At 33.9% G+C, this 10,440-nt stretch overlaps 1 pseudogene; it reads right to left on the bottom strand.

Annotated features, from left to right (window-relative positions):
* Window positions 1-2,127: 2,127 nt before the first annotated feature.
* Window positions 2,128-10,440, bottom strand: part of LOC120180246 — an 8,752-nt pseudogene continuing 439 nt past the window's right edge.

Genomic DNA, 10,440 nt, shown 5'->3' on the forward strand with positions numbered 1-10,440 from the left:
GATAAGGAGGAGACGGGCTGTAGCTGAGCTGGACCTGGAACGGTTATATTGTTAGAAGGAATACCAGCTGTCAATAAATAATTGGATAAGCTGAGTAATATATTGAATGTAATGAACAAAAATGGAATTATGAATGAAAATACTGAGTACTTCTTTTCTGTAAACCTACCTTTCTCTCTATTTCCTCAATCCTTTCTCGCCGTTTCAGGTGAAAACCTGACATACACATAAGAAAGAACGATGGGCTAATGCTATCGGATGGTGTATTAGCGATCGAGAAAGTGGTACAAATCCAACGGCACACTTTTTTGCTTTCTTTACATAAATAAGACTTGAAATTGAGGTGGTATTTACGAGGGGTTTATATATAACAGATTGAAGGCGTACAATTTAATGACGATATCTCATTAAATATATTTTTAATTTATTTTAAGAAAATTAATAATATAGTATTATTAATTTTTTTAAATTTATATTTATGTTAATTAAATAAGTAAATTACACTGGTCACTAATGTTTAAGTAAATTTTCATTTTCTCAACTGAAGTTTCAAAAGTAATAAATTGGTCATTAACATTATCGATTTATACTAAATCGGCCACTCATCGTTAACGGTTGTTATTGTAATAACGAAATACTGACGTGGCGCATTAAACCAACTGACCTAATATCGTTTGATAATGTAGGACACAATTTGAGCGACGTTTGACTCTCCTATCTTCTTTTGTTTTGCTAGTATCATTTTATGCTAGCACGAAGAATATTTAGGCATGGAGACGCGTCTATTGTAGGCTGAAAATTATTTCCAAACCCCCTCTTATGTTTGGGCTTGCCTTTTGTCTTCGAGAATTTGTGGAAGGCCTAGGAGACTCATATTACATCCGAATATCTCTTTCTACTATAATATTTAATTAGAATGGTAACATTCACATGGGTACAAATCAAGGTTTTAGAGTTAAAGCAATATAAATCTATATATTTTATGTGAGGAACGTATGGATTTTGATCAACAAAACCCATGAAGAGAACTTCCTAAAAGTTCGTCAACACAATCATGAGATTGTTTGCAAGGGATCTTTCCCCCTTTTTTTGATCATATTATCAATCTAGAGTGCAAGCAAATCATAATCCTTTTATCTTAGTAAATTTGTGAAGCATAATCTTTGAAATTGTTGAGTTATGACCATAAAAGGTATGAAGATAGTTAAATGATTGGAATTGATTATTTGGTTATACACTGCAACGTCCATGACTAATCCCAAAATTTGGCTGTCAAATATAGTGATATTTCCTGCTCACTTGGACAGAGTTAAGAAAATAATGAAAATGTCCCCAACATCTGTGCGAAAGGTGAAATTGTTGGGGTTATCAATTTAATATAGGAAGTGAAGTACTTTTGAGAAAGTAGTAACAGTCATTATTAGCATACTTTCTTTTTCCAGTTACCAAGCTTTGATCTGTGCGAAAGGTGCTAGCAAAACAAAAAAGAGGATGAAGAAAGTAAAATAAGAGAAAAGAGTCAAACGGTTGATCAAGGATATCCTACATGGTCAAATAGTGTTACGTCAATTGGTTTAACGTGCCACATCAACATTACGTTATTACAATAATGATTGTTAACGATGAATGATCAATTTGTTATAAATCAATATCATTAATGACTAATTTTTTACTTTTAAAACTTTAATGGAAAAACAAAAAACTTATTCAAACATTAGTGATCATTTGTGTAATTTATCCTAATTAGATTGATAGCATATAAGTTCCGCATGCATATAGCTTACACTGATTTGATGAAAATTACCGTCAAATATTTTAAATCCCAATTTTACTCGTTTCACCCTCTCACCCGAATCAAAGCTCTTCTTTTTTTTTTTTTTGAATAGGGAATCAAAGCTTCAAAATAACAAAGAAGGAAAAATAACAGAACAGAAAAGACAGGTTTAAACAAATTGGACAAAATGTTTAAATACAATTAGCATAATCCTATATTTAATATATATTATATTTGCATTTATAACACAACATACACTACCAGACCAAATTTTGCCAAGTCTGTAGCTGCTAAATGCAAGAAAAGACAGATCATTAGCTATCTAAATTTTCTGAATTTAAGATTATAATTTGGTGGGCAGGGAATTTCGTTAGTTCTTGTATAATATAAGCTATAAAAGCCAGAAATGTGTGGAAAACTATTCAACTACTGCCCCATCTTCATAAAGTCCAAAATGCAGCCGAATACTATTTACGGCGTGGCATATACATACCTAGTTAGATTTGGGATCCTAGCATCATGAGGTGCAAGACAAAATCCATCCTGTCCTGATCCTACTTAACTAAAAAAATGTCCCCATTGACAGGCTCACGCTATGAGTCCACTTTCTCCTCGAGAGATAGCATAAGCCGCATCCTTTTTGCAGCTGGTTGCCCGGCTAGTTCTGCCTGCGAATCATTGACACTGGCCTCCTTGTTTTCAACCACTTCAGAATCTTGATTCACCATCATACTTCGATTTTGATGTGATAATACTGCTGAATTATCTTTAGATGGTAGGTCGTCAACAATTGTCTGCCCTTCATCACAACTAGCCTCCTTGTTCTCAACCAATTCGGGATCCACATCTAACTGATTCCCTGCTGTACCAAGATTTTGAAGCAACAATACAGGGAAATTATCTTTGGAAGGAAGGTCTGCGTTGTCCATTTTATAGTGAATCTTGTCAGCATTCTCAGAAGCTCCAGAAACATCAGTGATAGAAGTCTCCAGCAACTCGATGGAGGCAGGCATGAAACCTTTCTTAGGATTCTCAACGTTTTCTGCCAACTGAGATTGTTCCTGTTTTTCAATTGGATCAACATTACCCTCAATGGGGTTATTTTCAATTATCCCAATATCATCGTCATCGTCAGAGGTACAACACGTTTCAAGCGATGTGTCAACTCTGTGTTCTCCTTGCATGGAAGTCCCATGATTCCATGAACTGCTCATGACAAAGCCACTCGATGAATATGGAACTTCAGGTGTGGTTCCAGGGAACCGTGGAAAACTTGTTTCTCCAGAAGCTAAATAAAGAAATTGTTGCCCAGCTTGCACGTCTTGTTGCTGAAAATAAAACGGTTTATTCTTTTATTTGAATTTGAAAATATAATATTAACTGATATAAAAGTTGATTACCAAGACAACTTAGAACATTTAATACGATACAAGGACAAACCTCCTCTATTCCCCAATCGCTTTAACAGAAGTATTTCACATGTTTATCTGGTGTATATGCATGACTATATATAGGGCAATGAACGTAGTAAGTACTTAACTAGTCAGCAATGCAGCAAATGCATTTTAGACCGAATTTGGCCGAACAAATAATTATCACAAAAATGATGAAATTCAATACCTCCCTTGGTGATATAGCTCCATTCATACTGTAACATGATGGCTGCTGATCAAAAGATTGAAATCCAAGAAAAGATCCTGTTGTCACTCCGGGATCAAAGAACTCCCTAAGAACTAAGCCAGAATCATTAACAGTCTCCATATTTCTCATAGAAGATGATGCTAAAAGAGTCATTTCAATCCCTTGGCTAACTTGGGAATTTAAATTCCCATCAGAAGCTACTTCTGGGCTGAAACTCTTTGAAACAAACTCCAAGCCATTTTCATTGTCAATCTTTTCATGGAATTTAGACAAATGAGGTTCATCACTGTAATTAGATGAACTGATTTCCTGTGAACGGATCTCTAGGAGTTCAAAAATTATCTTCTGGATGAGAGTGCGCTTTAAAGATGCCTCAGTAGGCGGAAACCAATCCAAATTAAGCTGGGAAAGAAAACAAAGATAAAAACGAAATTATAAAAATATGGCTGAATATTCACAAATACAGCAAATAGAAGATTGTTAACAAATAATCATGATATTATTCTTAGCTTAATGAAAATTTTAACTTGTTGCCTGGTCCTAACTCCTAAGCACAAACGCCAGAATGTTTTCATGTTAAACAATTTATACTTCAATTCAAAACCGTAGATCGCTCAAATTGCAAACTGGAAAAATATAAAACAGAAAAAAGGGCACAATTTCATTAAAATTATAATATATATAAAGATGGTAGTAGACAATTACACACTTAAGTAGCAACTGTTCTATGAATCAAAACAACTACAAAAAACCACTTACAAAGTTAGAGAACTTGGTTATTTTGAATGGATTGAAGTTGGAAGGAGCTTCCGCTAAAAAGAGCTCCAGATAATGGAGTAAGAACAGACCGCAATCAAATGAATTATCCTGCTGTGGCAACTGGTAATAATTGAACAAAATTCAGATAAATTCAATGAAAGGAATCAAATGGGATTATGGGACAAGAAATCATAATATTTTGGACAGGTTTTGACTGGTTTCTAAACATCCCCCGCAGGTACAAGTTGTTAAGTAAAATCTTATTCAAAGACTGCACCTTAAAATAGCTAATATTTTTTTTATTTTTTTTATTTGATAGAATAAGGTCTCATTAAAAAACCCCTTCATTAAAATAGCTAATATTAAAACTGAGAATAATGATACCTCAAGTGAGATAAACCGCAGATTCAAGAATTTTGAAGAAAGATCTTCCGATGTCTCCTTGTACCTCTCTTTCCACTCTTCCCAAAGGAAACTATCATTCCAGGGACAAAAGCCATGTCAAGAACTTAAAAAGGTCTAGTTTTCAAAAATGCACAGCAGTTAAAGAAGGCAACCAAATGAAGTTAAAATACTCACAAAAGTGAAAAAGCTTGAAATACAAAGATGTGGACAAAAAGATTCATCATGATGGATCGGAATAAATTCTTCAATTATAACTGTATACGACCAAATTGGAAAAAAAGAAAAAGGAAAGATCAATTCTTGAAAGCACTATACGAGAGTAACGAGACCAGTAAATGCAAATAAAGTTTGTACCCCTTTTGTTTAAAGGCTACCATTTGCAGCAATTTAAAGTGTGATAGTCATTTACTTCGACTTCAACGGAGATTTTGAAGCTATGGTGCTTCACTATCAGTAAGAGAGGATTAAGAACTCAGGAATGCAGGGCTAAAGCTAATTCCACAAAATCGGACTAAAAGTGCTATTTTTAATGGCAACAAAGTTGATCAGTATTTTGATCCCACAACAAATATCATATGTAAAATGCTGCTGTACATTCAGCAAACCAGAAAAAAGAATTATTCAAGTACCTAAATCCCAATTGATGTAGGCAGTGTTGGCTAAGGGTTTATTTATTTATTTTGGATGGGGAGGACATACAGCAAAGTGTTTTTTTAAAGATGGTATCAGTGAATATTCTAAAATACGTGTCTGCATTTCACACTAAGTGTAAAATTGGATATCTAAAAAGTGTGCATTCCCTTATTTTCCTGGCTAGTGGAAGGACTAGAATAACACAATATGCAGTGCTTTTCAAGGCGGAAATTCATGTTTCATATAGATTGCATATGCATGGGCATAAGTATATCCATACATATGAAAACTGAAAATGGGTTCACATATAGTTCTGCCTCTAAAGGTTGGTTATGTTTTCTAGAATCTCACTAAAAAAAATTGCAGGAACCTTCTCAAGCTCTACTTCATGTTTACACTACAAAGGAAAGTTTAATAATTAATGGTTAATGCTGGTTCATATTATCACAGCTGGACATATATTACAGCAAACTCAAAGGAAAGAATAACAATTACATACTAAACTAGACGTTTAAAATCTAATAGTGTACAGTGAAGAATTAGTTGCTTCCATTACTACTACATATTTGACTAAAGGCACCCTAAACCATTTCAATCACAAGATCACAATCCAACTTTAAAAGCTAATGCACTGTACAAACTCACAAGAACCGTAGTGCAGAATACCGAAGTTCCAACAAATAGCAAATCTTGTTCAAAATAGACATCTTAACCACACCAAGATATGATACGACTGTTTAAGAAATGAAAAGAAAAGTTCTGATATATAATATGGAAAAAAATTCGGTACTTCCCACTTAGAAACCCAACCAAGAATCAGCAAAAGCATTGAAAAAGTAAAAAGGAATCTTGCAGCTATTCTGGATACCTTTGGAAAAGATTTTTAAGGCCTGCATGATTTCCTCTGATAGAATCCATATGCAATATGCATGGTACTTTGGATGACTTGTCCAAGTCTTCATCTAAAACATGATAAATATGTATGAATTAAAGGTAGAATTCCAGAAAGAAATTGTAAAGTGACAAGAACGTACCTTTAAAACCAGCTACTTCACCAGGATGGCATATGACTATCAAACTCCAATGAAGACTGTTAGTAATATACATATTTACTCTATATTAGCTCACATATTCTTGCATGTCATATATTAAAAAAATCTTTTTTTAAAAGAAATCTTACTTGAAATTTACAGGAATAAAGATGTAATCTTTTCCAAACATATCTAGTTTCCTTGTCCATTTACGAACACGAAGGAAAGCAGCCCTTCCATCTGAAATACTGGATGGATCTTTGTCAAGGTCAGCAAAAAAAACTGTTAAAAAAATGGAATCTCTGCCTTTCCTCAGGCTGAATTTGATTCTTCAAATACCTATCAAACAAAATTGGTTAAAGCCTAGATTTTATGTTACAAATTTGAGTCGGAAGCATTCCATAAAAGATAAAGGCATGGAACCATAAAATCATTATATACATCTTACTTGATGTAGAAGTCAATGATTGTATCATTGATGAATGTCTCTGGTAGTAACAGATCAACGTCTCTCTTGCTAATGGAAACTGCATCAGTATCACCTTTTGGATATATAAGCTCCTCAAAAGGCTCATCAAAACTGCAAAACAAGAGTTTTGAGTATATCTTGAGAACATAAGCCAACAGGATCATGAATTAAGGAAAGACAGGAAACATTAGAGAAGACTACACTTTTATCCTCTTTTTTGTTATGGGCTTGTGCCTTAACTTACTTGGGAAAATAGGATCTTTGCACAAGTGAATCATTTCCATCCATAAGTGGACTGCGGGCATAAGCAATATAAAAAAAAGAATATTTTAGCCCAGCTCTATATTTAATAACATAGTATCATTGTAGGCATGTAAGAGCCTTTTAAAAGAATAAATAAATAAATAGCAACAAAAAAAAACAAAGTAAATTAGCATAGACTGACAATTAGGGTTGATGACAAAGATTTTTAAAAAGAAACATCTATTTAGAAGCTTACTCCAGTATAATATTCCATTTGGCCTGGTATTTAGAATTTAATGAAGCGATTGCTTCCTGTTTCTCAGACCATCTGGGGTCAATAACTGTAAACTTCAAATCCTCAATGACTGGAAGAAATATACATGAGAAGATAAAGTTAGATAAGAAGTGGTGGAAATGTTAGTTGATAGCTAACTTCCATATGGTGATGAAAGTAACTTTAAACAAGGAAAACCCAATTGAACTAGGTTTGAATCAAATCCTAAAAACCTTCACACCTACGAATGTAAAAAATCCTTTTTACAAGAAACAAAATAAACAAGCATGATAAGTGACATTGATTATTTATTATGTTCATATTTTCTAGGTGAAAATTACAAAATTCTGAATCACAAAACATTTTTTCCAGAGCAATGTATCATATGTGTAATGTGATTATGAGAAATTAGTTCTTGAAGACCATAGCCATATCTAGGGGTGAGCGTTCGATCGAGTCGAATTAAAAAAATTCGAGTTGATGAGTCCTATTCTATAACTCGAACTTGTTTTGAAATTTTTTCAAGTCGAGTCGAGTTTATGTTTAAATTTAATTGTAAATATTTATAATATTATGATATTATTTGATTTCAATTTAAATGATTTTACTAACTATATACAATATATATACATTTCTTCATATTTTTTCATATGCGATATACATATATCATACAGAGTCGAGGGACTCGACTCAAACTTGAAAATCAATCCACTAATTACTAAAAATTTTGAGTTATTCGAGTTGTATTTTATAACTCGCTTTGAACTTTTGAAATTTTTTCGAGTCGAGTTTATGAAATTACAACTCAAAGTCAATTTAAGTCGAGTTTTGCAAACCTCGGCCCATATCACATATTATGAAGATCATCAAGTTCTTGCAATCCTCTCCTTTGATGGAAACAAAAAAAAATACATCCTTAGCTCAGAAAGGCACAGGCAATATAGCCGTATAAGGCCACTGACCTGAAGTACCACATGCATTCTCAGTCTCTACCGCAACCCTGGATAAGACTTTCATCTTGACTACCATATATCCAACCTAAGATGCACTCCGTACAGAAAACTTTTTACTGTTAGCACCAAAATACAATAGGAGAACGCTAATTCAAATATTTCCTTTTAGGACTCACCCTTTGAAACCACCGACAATTGATGCTAATAATATCATCAATTCCCCTTTCAAATCTAAAGGTTCTTTGGTGTTCACTCACAGTTGAGCCCTCGATTTTCACACCATTAGGAGAAAAAATGACTGATGAGCCTGTAAAATAATCATCTTGATATAGAAAATAATCCGAACATATAACAACTGTCCCGTCTATGTTATCCTGCAAAGTTCACAGAAAGGATAATCAAAAAAATCTGAAAAGCCTACAGAACAAATATCAGGTAGCAATTAATATGTTTCTTATTGGAAAATGATTTTCACAGAAGCTGTTTTTACAATTTAATTGTCAAAACCCACAAGACATCCAGCTAAGCTATCTTTTCCCCCCCAAGTACACATGGATGTGGAGAGTTCATTGAACTTTTATGTTGCACAAAGGAAGTGCTCCTCTCCAATTTCATAAACTCACCACCCACCTCAAATCTCGAACTCAAAACCTCCAAGCTGAATATCACTAATCCTAACCATAGAAACCTACAGGTCATTGACTGCATAAAGGATTCCTAGACCAAGCAACAGCAAATACAGAGCAAGGGCAAACGAAAACCGGAGTTTCAATGCCAAAAAAGCAACATTGTTTTTAGGAACTCAAAAATCATTGCTTTATAAGAAAATAGAGAATGAAAGATGCATCAACCAAAGAGAACCTCAAAGTTACTTGTATAGAGGGCATATATCAGAAAATCAATAAACAGAGAGATTATATCAACAGACAAAAGAACACTTGGTATATTATGAACTCCTTAAAGATAAAACAGTCCTCAACAGCATCTGCAAGCTTATTACCATTAATCAAAAGTTAATACATTTAAAGGAAAAGGAAATTTACCATAGGGATATTGCTAAAGCAATGATTTGACACCTCGCCATTCAGAGAAACTGAAATTATACAGATAACCCTATTTAGAACATGCAAACCCACTAAAAACTATGGAGAAAAATAAACATAAAATTTCAAATAGAAAAGAATACCATCATCCTCTGCTACATCTGAAGGAGGACTGATTGGAGATCTTTCAGTCATTTCATTAGCATCTGAAGTCATATCAACCGACTTATTCTGCAATGTTAAAACAATCTAAGCCCCAGCCAAAATATAAATATCTATATTCAAAATGTAGTTCAGGAAAAACTTGAAATGTACAATTAACGGAGAATTAGAAAGGGCAGAATCTAATTGTCTTTTCCCAGGTGAATGTGCTTCAGCGCATGAATCTCTCGACTCCAATTCGGTAAGTGTACATCTAGGCTCATAGCTGTCTTTTTCTAAGTCTGCCTGATGTTCAGAATGCATAGACTTTGACTCTGGAGAAACATTCAGTTCAGGATTTCCTTCCTTTAAGAAAAATCCGTTTCACCACTACACAGTGGGACATCAGGAGGAGTAGCAACATCACAATTACAATCAACATCAATTGCACCAACATTTAAACAAGGACTGTTATCCATTTCCTTTCTTGGACAGCAACGCCAAGGCACACATGAAACAATGTAAAAGGATTGCTATCAGAGCAGCATAGTTATATATAAATATGGAGAGTTCCCATTCTACAAATCTTACAATTATCCTACAATAAATCTGTGAACAAATGTTGCATGTAACATTACCTTAAAGAGAATATGAGTTATACTATCTAACCCATTCCACCAGCATACACGCAAAAAGTGGAGGAGAAAACAACAAAACCCATATCTAATTGCATGTAGAAAATTAAGCTAGTACTGTAAGGAAACAATAAACCAAAACGCAACCCATCCAAACAGGATTACATGTTTTCATGCTAGTGAAAGAAATGAGCATCCACTTGTTAAATACAACCAAGTCTTGTCAAGCATATTCGATCAAACCATCCACAAAGCTAGTAGTTCACCAAATTTCCGGAAGTGGATTACAACGAACAATCAATCTACTAATAGCCACCAACTTGGAAACATTCTAGCTCACCCAACTGTGAGACCTCAATTTGAATTGGAAGAGATCGAAATCATACAATTAATCACTACGATTCAGTAATTTCATTATATCGCCTTAACCTTGACAAAA

This window comes from Hibiscus syriacus, unplaced genomic scaffold (genome assembly GCF_006381635.1).
Source record: "Hibiscus syriacus cultivar Baekdansim isolate YM2019G1 unplaced genomic scaffold, ASM638163v2 tig00112491_pilon, whole genome shotgun sequence".
Classification (NCBI taxonomy): domain Eukaryota; kingdom Viridiplantae; phylum Streptophyta; class Magnoliopsida; order Malvales; family Malvaceae; genus Hibiscus; species Hibiscus syriacus.